The sequence below is a fragment of the Cryptomeria japonica genome, chromosome 5, assembly GCF_030272615.1.
Source record: "Cryptomeria japonica chromosome 5, Sugi_1.0, whole genome shotgun sequence".
In the NCBI taxonomy this organism is placed as follows: domain Eukaryota; kingdom Viridiplantae; phylum Streptophyta; class Pinopsida; order Cupressales; family Cupressaceae; genus Cryptomeria; species Cryptomeria japonica.
Genome location: NC_081409.1, coordinates 711,367,482 through 711,379,794, shown reverse-complemented (window position 1 = coordinate 711,379,794; position 12,313 = coordinate 711,367,482).

The following is a 12,313-nucleotide window of genomic DNA, read 5'->3' as shown; positions in this document are numbered from 1 at the left end:
GAATATTGTTATGCCGAGATAACATTTTTTATTTAATACAATTTGTGATGAGTTTTTTATTAACATTCTTCTGATTGCATGTTTTTGTACTTGTCATGTGATGACATATTGAATAACTCTCTCTTTCTAAGAGGGAGTATTAAAATTACTGTGGTTGCGAGAGAGTTCTTCTATCTGTGTTCCGTTCAAGATTTGATTTCTTATGTGCAAAACTTCTCAAGGCATCTTCTTCATCTTTGTATTAGTGACTTCCATTTGTGTTTGTGTCATGTGTTGGTAGTTGTTTCTATCTGATGTGGAGTTATATTATGTTGGCATCCGTTCCTATTCTGTGTGGATTTTGTCTATTGCGTTCTACTCTTGTTGGTGGTGTAACCGCTCATTTTGCATGCCTCATGTTTTTCTCTTCATGAAGAGTAATGGTCGACTTATGAGGTATGCGATGAGACTTTGCACTGGTGATTATTATTACAGATCATAGTTCAATATACATATCATCGAAGAAAGATATTATATTCAGTATCTCAGTATATAGAAAATATCAGATACTCTTGTGAAAAATTGGTACCTTTTCTTGAGTCTTTATAATATGAATATTGATCTGAGAGTGGGATCACTATTACTTGTTATGAGAATCACATGTTTTGTACTTAGTCTTGTGAGTTTCGAGAGGCTGTCACTATTCTATTTCTACAGTCTAGAAGTTATATCTGTAAAGGAAGTATCTCAATCTTATTGAGTGTCTATTGAAGTCATCAATAATTCTTGTATTTGTTTTAAAGAACTCAATAAAGATATTGTTTTTGTGGGCTGGGTTTTTCACCCTCAAGTGGAGGGTTTTCCCAGTATAAATAATGTATATCTTGTTTCAGTTTTCTATATTTTGGTTGATTTTTTAACAAAGTGTACCAGAATCAACTTCATATCCCATGGGAATGATCCAGACTATTCAAGGATCCACTGGTTCTATCAGACACTGATCCTTATCGACCATGAAGCAAATGGTTTTCTCATAGTTCTCAACTACCTCCATCGAAATCATCTCCCTCTTCTTCATTGTGGCTTAGAAGGTTTTCAAATATCCCTAAAGGGCAAATATCCTCATGGTTGCATCACCAACTCCCCATAGACCTTTTTTGATCGGCATGGCCACCAGTCTATCATAGGCCCATTGGACCTTACTATTGATACCAGGTATCTCATTCAAGAAGTATAGTACCAGGCAAATAAGGAGTGTATTATATTTCAAAGTATGCTTTTTATCCTACTTAATTTTCTTTAGATTTCTCAATAATTCATTCAGAAGTGCAGTGCACAAATCATGCCTCATGTCTTCCTTGAGAATTTGGTATGTAGAGTAGATAGCAGTACTAGATACAAAGTTGTACCAGCCAGACTAGTAAACCTTGTATCCGGCTACCATTGAAGAAAACTTCAAATCATTTTCTAAAATGTCATTCACAGTCATGGCTCTATTGTCAAATTTGGATCCACTGGTAGCTATGATGGTGCCATTTGATACTTTTTTTAAACTGGGCACATCACTAGTTTCAGCTAAACTAGTTATAGCATGGATTGCTTGTTTGGTAAGTTTTTGATGCCTATCAAGCCATATAAACTCATCATGCACATGACTAAGGATGTAGCGGATCCATTCTTTCTCATCAAATAGAAAAAAATGTATGAACTATGATAAACTCTTATCCTGTAGCACCTTATATTCAAGTTTGAGATTTCCCAAACCATCAGCCAAATGCTTGATGTATAGGTCTAACATGTCCGCATTCCCAAGCTCTTCAAGGTCACAATGAATGTATGCCTTGATCTCTTCATTGTGTAGCATCTTGTAGGGCATCAATGAGAATGCAGCTTCTGGATCATCCTCAACTGATTTAATTGGATGTTTCTTAAAGACTAGATGAGCCCTATCCTTAATTTCAACCACGGGAGAAGTCACAATACCAGAAACTGAAGCCATTTCGAATCCTAGGGTTTGTGAAAAATTGAAAAATCTGAACAAATTGATACATTGCTTCACAACCGAGCACTAAAATTCACTTAGAAGTTGCTAAATTTTTTATTTAGATCACCAAGTTGCTTTTCTCTCTCCTCTACTCTTACTCGCTTGATCGCATTGTGACAAATGAAGTATTGAGATGCACTTTTATCCTTTGAAATCCTAATTTTTTACTGTAATAAATGCAACAACCAGTTATCATGATCTTCATGAAATTTCATACCAGAGCACAAGATCCTTTAGAAAATTCTGGATATCATCTGCACATATGATTGAGTATTTCTACAATCTTATGGAATCGATTGTAGAGCACTGAAGAGGGAGTTCTTTGAATCTGCATGAGAAGCTCCCCATAAGGCATAAATCCCTAGTTACCGATTGAAGATCCTGCACTGGATTCAGGTGCAGACCCATTTTTAGCTTTGGATTCATCCTTTCTCATCCACATCTTCTCATGCTTCTCCTTGATCTCTTCTCCTTTTTCTTTTTCTTTCTCATCTAATTTATTCTTGCTTACCAGAGCACTATTCTTACTTCTGCAGTACTTTGCAATGTGACCAGTTTTGTTGCATGCTCGGCAAACAACATTATTCTCCATAGGTTTGAAGTTCATCTAATTTTTTATTTTCTTGCACTGATTAGAGATGTGTCCAAACATTCCACAAGCAATGCATCTATTTCTTTGAAGGTTATTCACTATTGGTCTACACATATTTGACTTGTGTCCAAAGTTATTGTATATGAAACACTAAATGGTAAAGGTAGGATCATTATTCATGTTGTTCATCATATTGTTATTATTCATCATTCCATTATTCATCCTACTTCTGCACTGAATCACCATATGACCAAATTTGTTGCAAGTAAAACACCTACCTTTAAATTTATGAGAATTAGACTATTTGAATCATTCTTCTCCAGTCCTTAATCTCCTTAGTTAGTCTCATCGCAATGGATTGCATCTCATTCTTCAAATCAACACTCTCTCTTAATCTTGTTAACCTCATCAACTTTGTCCTGAAATTCCATTATCTGATCTTCTTTCTCCTTCAACTTGTCCATTAATTCCTTCATCTTTTCTCTACTTACACTTGTTTGATCCATTAGCTCACTAATGAATTCATCAATACCATTCAGGTTATTCTTCAAGGTACATAACTCATTTCTAGTTGCATTAAGATCCTCAAGTGCCACATTGAGTTATCTCTGAAAACTGGAATCCATTGAATCAATCTCCCAGATCTTCCTCAAGCAGTTAAGATTCCTCAGAGGAACTAGGCTTTGATACCAATTGTTAGAATCAGAGATCACTGAGAGGGGGGGATGAATAAGTGATTTATCAGAAATCAAATCCTCAAACTTATTCTTTATCCATCGATTAGTAATATATAACATAAAAGAACAAAAACATGCAACAAAGAATACACAAATCCACAACACTAGAATTTTTATGTGGAAACCTGAAAAGGGAGAAACCATGGTGGGGCTAGAACCCACAATATTCATATACTATGGCTAAGAGTATATAAATATTACATAGATGGGAAATGCACTTGCATTTAGGCTCACTGTCGAGATCTCATTGCTCAAATATAGTTGCTTGGAAGGCTACAATCTTTAGGGAAGTCTCACTGACTTACAATTTGATTGCAATGAGAAACTATAATGAAATGAACTCTCAATTACCATCTAACTATGCAATAATCAGTTCTGGTTAAGCACTAAATCTCTGACTCTTTGCTCTACTGAATACTTTGTTTCTATCTTAGTTAGCTACTGGTTGGTCTGAAAGAAAAGTGTGCACATGAACTATGCTCAATTGCACCAAAACGGATCACCACACCACTAACACATCAAAAATAAATCACCAAATTGATCTTATATATCTGGTCTTAACACAAAAGTAATCTCCTTCAAGTCGACTTCAAGAAGTGTAAAGTGTAGCTCCAAGTCAGCTTCAATCTCAAACAAAACATAGCACCGAACCAGAAGATTATAATAACACATTTCCTAAGGGTCTTCCTAATCATTGAGATCACAAAAACAATCACCAAAAACACCACAATCATCAAAAATCATTTTGGACCAAAACATTACCAAAATACCCTATTATTCCAGTTGACTGCCTATCGGTTAACTCTAGCTTCCGGATAAGATGAATCGCAACCGCTAGATCAATTCACCAAGAGGATTTACCATCAATGACAACCCTAGACCATAAATCAAGCTTTGAAAGTCACTGGATGAGTATCAATTGCCAACATGGTTGTGAGTATAGTCTCCATGCTAACTTTGCTCCCAAAGTCTGATTTTGCCACATCATATTCCTTAGCCTTACCCCCCCATCTTGTCTTGATCTACACATTTTCTCCTAGTAGACTAAGGCTATTTTCTTCTTTACTAAGTTACCTTGCCAATTGAATAATTTTAATTGTTGGATAAAAAATTTATTGGTACCTTCTTGGAGGTCCAAACATGACATCATATAGATGGGAAGGTCTAATAAACCTGATTTTAGTAGAACAATTATTCCTACCTAGGAGAGCCATATCTCTTTTGAAGCAGATAATTTCCTTTCAATTTTTTCATAGAGTGGTTCTCATAATTTTGAAGACCGGTAACCTTTGTCAAGAAAAATCCCTAGATAATTGAAGGGAAGATTTTCTATCTTAAATCTCAACCTGTTTTCTATTTTTGTTTCTCTTTTTGGGTTCACATTGAAAAAGAAAATCTCAGACTTCTCATTACTTACCTCATGACCTAAATCTTTTTCATATTGATTAAGAATCAATCTGAACTCTCAATCCTCCTTTTTATAGCCTTTCCCCATCACTGAGGTATCATCTAGAAATTGTTGGTGAGTGCAAGAGTCCACTGTACATGTAATCTGGATACTTGCAATCTTAGCTTGTCATTTTGTATCCAAGATTCTCCTAACCAATTCCTCAACCAAGATTATGAATAAGAAAGAGGAAAATGGGTCACCTTGCCTCAATCCTCTAGAAATCTCATAGAAGCCTTTAGGTGATCCATTAACAATTACTAAGAAGCGAGGAGTGGATATGCAAAACAAAATCCAGTCTATCCATCTTTTACTGAAATTGAAGACATCTAGGCATTTACATAGAAGCATTGAAAATGTTAATCAACCTTATCATATGCCTTTTTATATCTAGTTTGATTATCATAATTGTAATTTTATGACAGTGCATTGAATGTATCACCTCCTAAGCTAACATTATGCCATCTATGATTGATCTACCTAGTACAAACCAAATTTGTTCATCTGAAATTATGGTGGTTAGGACCTTTTTTAGTCTGTTTGCCATAACTTTAGCCACAAGTTTGTAAATCATGTTGCATAAAGAAATAGGCTTGAACTCTTCACATCTTGATACATTCTCTATTTTTGGAATAAGATCTAAAAATGTGTTATTAATTTCTTTAAGAAATCTTCCTTCTTTTTGGGCTGCAATGATAGCTTCCACCTCATCATCTCCAATTATACACCAACACTTCTAGTAAAAACTAGCTAGGAAGCCATCAGGGCCTAGGGCCTTGTCCATTTGAAACTTTGAAAGTGTTGATTCCACTTTAGACCTGGAAATTATTTCATTGAGCATCTGGTTCTGATCTTCCAAAATTAGTTTGGGAATGAATTGGATGCATTTTCTTTGGTTAAGTACATCCGACCCTTCCAAATTGTTGAGGATGTTTTTGAAGTACTCCACCACACTTTCTACTATCGAGGTAGAGTCTTTAAAGATCATGTAATTTTCCTTGTGAATTCTTGATATTTTATAGACTCTCCTTCTTTGTTTCACTATGTTCTAAATTTTTTTTATGCTTTTATCTCCATCCTCAAGCCAAGATTCTCTAGATTTGTGCTTCTTGTATATCAATTCATTAGCTAAGATATCCTTAGCAACTGCAAGAGTGTTTTTTCAAGGGTGAAACTTTCCTGGTCCATTCCTATCTTAAGGAAATGATTATTTAGGGTTGACATCTCATTTTCTATTCTTACTTTTTCTGGGAAGATGTTCTTAAAATGCTCCCTATTTCAGACTAGCAATTTGTATTTGATGGCTTTGAGTTTGGAAACTAGGCATAAGAGTTTTGAACCTGAGACTTTTTCTTTGCTCCACCATAATTGTAGTTTTGTGAAGAACTCTTTGTGTCTCAACCACATAAATTCAAATCTAAAAGGGGACGATCTCAGCTTCTTATCTCTCAAAATTTCTAGCAAGATTAGATAGTGGTTAGACCCCAACTAGGGTGGAACAAAGGCTTTCAGGTCAAAGGAAAGAGTGGACAAATCCATTTTTTATGAAAAATCTATCTTGTTTCTATACAATCTAACTAAAACTGATCCTTCTGTTATTTCGTGTGAATTCACCACTCCCACTCTCTACTCCCAACAAATTGTTCCTACAAACCCAATTGTTGAAGTCCTCTTGAGATCTACCTATCATGTGAGGTCCTTGTCTTTTATCAGAATACTATAGGATTGCATTGAAGTCTCCTCTCAATATGATGTGGCTATCTGAATATCTTTCTATAAACCTCTCAATTTCTGTCCAAATTTCTCTTTTTCTTGTGGTGGGTATCAGACCATAGACATTGATTAGAATGAATTTCATATTACTATTTAGAGATTTTATATCCCCTCCCTGCTAATGCTTTTCTGTTTCCACTATCTTAACACTAACATCATTCCTCTTCCATGAAATAGCTAGATCCCCAGATGCATCATCTGCATTCACTGTGTCTACCTACTAGAGACCCAATCTTGTCAAGAATTTTTTCACTTCTTCTGCTTTTAATTTTGTTTCTTAGAGGAGAATTATGTCAATTTGGTATGATGTACAATTGTGCTTGACCAAGCACTATTTGGTAGGGTTATTCAAATCCCTAACATTTCATGACAATGTTTTTAAAGCTCTAGAGGAAGGGAGGTTCCCTTACCCTTGGACAACATGGTTGTTATCTTCGTTTGACCCTTTGCCTGCCCATCCAGGATTTGAAGCTCTAAACAAATTTTTTCTCTCTTTTACCTAGGTATCTTTGCCACACTCAAGGACTTTTTTGGAGGCCATATCATGATAAAGTCACAATCCATTATTAGGATATCTCAGGTTTTGTGAATTTTTTACCTCCCAATCATCTACATTTAGATTATCGAGCTCTTTGATTTTTTGAATCAAGGCTTACCACTCCAATTGTCTAATTTCTTTATTTAGAATTTCATCATCTGATTCCTCCACTGATTCAACCTCAACATTCTTTATCAATTGATCTCCAAAATTGTTTTGGTTATGTGTGAAGAGTGGGTTATTTATCCATGTTGCTTCTCCTTGGTAGCTCCTCTGCTCTATTGAGGCAAGATTCTTATTTATCTCAACCTGCAAGGATTCTACCTCATGATAATTGAATTAATTTTTGTTTTGCCTCCACGTCCTCCTACTTGCAAACATTTTCTTCCTATGTGGAGATGATTTCATCATTATTGTGAGTGAGGGAAGAAGAAATATAATCCTCTGTTCTTATTTCAACCATATTGTTATGAGGAGGTTCATGGGATTCCATTTGCTGCATGGGGTGTCATAGTAGAATATTATTTTGCTCTCTAGTTATTTGTGGCCCTGATACCAATCCCTCTCCAATGTCAACTCCATTGGATTGACACATCATCCTATCACCCATACTGAAGGTGATATATATTGATTTCCTCCCCGTATCCGTTATTCTCCTTGAAGGTGATATGTGTTAATTTTCATTTAACACCTTGAGCAATTTGCTATATAACTTTTACAAATGATATATTTGCCTCCTATGGGGTTCGCAACAATTTTTGAAACCATGATCCTTTTTCAATTAGGTTTTCTAGATTATCCAAATACCTAAAGCTCGTATTGAGATCAATCAAGAATTTTGCCTTCCTGGACCTCCCTATATAAAACTCTTCATCATATCCAATCATTTTCCCCAGAGAGTTCCCAATTTTGTCTAACACCTTTGTGTTCCAGTACTCAGATGGGAGATTAAGTAAAGTCACCTAATGTGGAAACCATGTCGGATAGTGAGTTAATGGGTCAAAATTCAGCTCCCAATCCAGCATGTAGAAACAATAACCCTCAAAGAAGTTAGGTTCTCCATCTAAAATTCCATCTTTTAGATCTTTTTCTCTACATTCAAGTAAGAAAAAACCTTCAGCTAGGGTTTTGATACTTACCTGATCTACATAAGTTTTCAAAAACCAATCCAGTATCCATTGAATTGGAGAATCTTTTCTTATTCATTTGATGGATAGAGAACAATCCTTCAATTGATTTCTGTGTGACTGGAGGTAATATGAATATATAGAGATCAATTTGCTCCTCCTCTCTGGCGGTGAGTAGGGTTTACTTCCTTAGATGTTACTGATGGTTGACTGAGGAATGGGATTTTTCCTTTGATTTTTGGGAATTTTCCTTTCTTAGCCGCTCCCCATTTCTTATGGGTAGAAACTTTCACTAGAAAGGCATTCCCCTTCCCCCCATGCCATAGGAACTTAACCTTGTTTCGATTTTCCTCCACCATGCTTTTCTTCTTCCTTCCATAATTGGATCTTGCAGATAGATCCGCTGGCACCTTCCTATCTATCGGTAGAGTCCCTGAAACAACACAACCTCCCTTGATTGCCTGAAGATCTGTGGTGGATGGCCTATTGCCAACCGGGATCAAATTTGCCTCAATCAAGATACCCTGCGTACCTCCATCGCCAAACCGCTTCTTCCACTGATGTCTTCTTCGTTGATCTATCCATCCAGGCTAGCCAGCGAATCTTCACTTCTGATATTTGCGAGTCATTTTTTTCTCAGATTAAAGTGAGAAAATTGCACTTATAATTTAGTCATTCATTACTCGAATTATATATTTTTTTAAAAATAATGGTTAAGATCTTATTATATTTTTTCTAGGGTAAAAAAAATCGTTTTATCAAAGCCCTTATAGCGTTAAAAAAATATTTAAAAAATTAACACATAGAGTAATAAGCATAGAAAAGGATTGAATGAAATTATAGAACGTTAAAACAACAAATAAGAAATCAATAAAATCTAGTTGAAATATAAACAAGATATAATAAACTACATACAAGGATGCCCCAGGTCAATTGAATGCTTAAATCATCAATAATTTTTTAAAACATTTTAGTATTCTCATACAATATCCATTTGATGACAATTACTCCTTATTACCCTTTGTCTTGCCACCTTGCTTCATATTCTTACCTTTAGTCATCTTGCTTAAAGGTCATCTTTCAAATCTTTGCTTCCTTGCATTTCCTTCATTATCTCCATACTATTAAGATAATGAAAGATTTTGTCTTCTTCTAATTTTCATTGTATCTAAGGAAAAGGGCTTTACAATAGTATACAATCATTCATGTTTTTTTACTGATATTTTTAATATTGACCATCTTTCGTAAGAACAAATATTGGATATAATATTTAATAACATAATTTCTTTGCACCATCTTGTATTGTTGGTGAACATTTTCAAGCATTGACTTTAATATTTGTTTCTTCTTATATTAAAAACACATTCAATATAATAAAAGAATTTATTAAAAATAATTGAAATTTGATATTTTTAAAATAAATTTAAATAAAATATTTTACATAAGATATATTTACATGTTTATATATATTTAATCTGAAATTCTGATCTTATAAAAGAATTCTAAAAATTATTTTGTTGACCTAAAAAAACATGAACAAAACTACTAGCATCCTTCAGTTTTTTTCTTTTATAGACCATCCACTTATTTATTTTTTTATATATAATTCTAAGATATCATAAATTTCTTTAAAAGACTCAAATAAATCACCTTAATTAAAATTCAAAAATCATTGAAAAAAATCATATAAGACTACCCACCTTAAAATACATCCTAGCTTAAAATGCATACCCTGTTTACATTATTCTACAACATTGTCATTGTTATCGTTATCAGTCCCACTCTTGGTTCGGTTGACTTGGTTTTCTACGACTGCAGAATTCAGCATCTGCGGAGTTTGAGGTTCAATCATAAACCAACAACCTTCTGGATCATTCAGCACAAAACCCTCGAAGCCTGATCAAATTCCCATGTTGTATGCTGCCAAGAGAACTGATTTCCGCTCTGAATTGCTTTTCTGGATGTTTAGCAAATCTAAACCCAGTGCACGAGCAGTTGCGAAGGCAGGCTTTCTGGCAATCTACCTTTGTGGGTGCAGGGTATGACGAAGCTGAATCGTTAGGCAACGTTGCACCAGAGTCGATAAATTCGTCAGTGCTGCCTTTTTGGGTACTGCAGGTTAATGGGCTCTGCCGAACACAGCCACTTGACCACCAGTCATGTGAGTCCCAGGCGCGCTTGTCTGCCAGTGAAAAACCTTCCAAGCAGCTGCAGGACTGAAGGTTGTCGGAGTTACAGCTTCCATAAGCGCCACAAAGACCATATACGTCGCATTGATCTGTGGGGCTTCTCCATATCATTAGTGGTTTAGCGTCATCAAACAAAGATAATATTTGTTTTGCTCCGGACTTAATTTTGAGAAAAGCTGAGATCACGCCCAGCACTGTATAGCTTACATACAAACCAGAGCTAGTCCTTTCAAGGCTGACATTGTACAACTCTCCGTTTATCAGTTCACGAAGCGCGCTCAGAATTTTGCCATCCCAAGTTCCACTCTTCCAATACTGGACAGAATTGTTCCATGATAGCACGAATTATGTAGCTCCAGATGGATCCAACTCAATGGAGAAAAGGCCAGGAGCGGGATCCATTGAGTTCTTCCAACCGATTAGCTTTTGCTGTCCACCGAACCACATCCCAGGCAACCACGAATAAACAGGATTAGCTTTTGCTTACGATAAGAGGATACATATCAAACTAAATTGAATTGACAGCTGGTCTTTGATTTTTGCAATTTTCTGCCTTTTTTCTTTTTTCTTATGGCGATCACGAAAGGAATCAATTTGTCGTGCTGTAATAATTTTCTTAAAATCTGGATCGTGACAATTACGTTATTGCAGGGTTTCCTTAACATTTTGCGGTATATTTCCTGGAAGCAGCTTTTTTCCACTGTTTTCTTTGGAGCTGTCAAATCTCAACCAAATTATACTTCTTCTGGCAGTAATGTGGACTTGTGAAGCCCCATTTCCCTCTTCAATTGGTCTTTATGATTCTAGGATGGGAATTCGAGGTGTTCATCAATGTGGGGCTCTCAATGTGGAGGAGTTAGAATTTAATTTGACAAATTTCTGTTGCCTATAGTACAGATTTTGAATTGCATTGTCGGCAACGTCGAATCCCCTTAAATTTACGCTATGGTCAAAGGTAATGGTAAGAGTAGTGCATTTGCTCATAATTTTGAGGTTGTTTGGTTCATTTTGCTTTTGCTTCATTTACAGTTTGTCGAATATATAGTCAAATTCCAGTGAAATTTATTTTAAAGGTAATGGTGAGAGTGATACATTTGTTTAGAATTTTGAGGTCTGTTGGTTTTCTTGTTCTATTATTATGCATAATTTGTCAAATTTAATTATCAAAATTTAATTAAATTTATTTTGTTGTTAAAGGTAATGGTAAGAGTGGCACATTTGGTTAGAATTTTGAGGTTGATTGGTTCATTTTTGTTGTTTCATGTATAGTTGGTCGTATCTAATGATCGATTTCTTGAACAACCATTGATTTATGTATAAATTATTGAACTCAACTATCAATTGTGAGAATTGGTGCTCATTTATCTATAGTTTATATAATTTAGTGGTCAATTGTTTGAATCCTTGCTTATCCGTTATAAGTTTTTTTCTAATTTATTGTTCAATTGTATTGGAAAATGAGTTACATACAAATTATAAATGGACTTATCACAAAGTGGACTACTAATTTTGGGTAGACCACCCATCTTGAGTAGGTAAACAAAGCTAGGCTATTTTAGGAACTTCACATGAGCAGCAGTATGAAAACCTATAATGTGGTACAACGGGGATGGTGAATATTGAATTATACTTGAATAATAGATGGATTGCTCACCAAATGGGTCAGTAGCTCAATGGTACAACACCCAAAAAGAAAATGGGAGGTCCTAAGTTTGATTCTAGTTGATCCATGAAAAAGAAGGATATTGGATTCATGTTTTATTTGTGTTTTTTTGTGTCAGCCATCAATTGTTTGAAGTCTTGTTTATTTATGTATAAATTTTAGAATTGAGATGATTATTTTTGTAATTCTTTCTTATTTATGTGAATTTATCCATCAATTGCTTT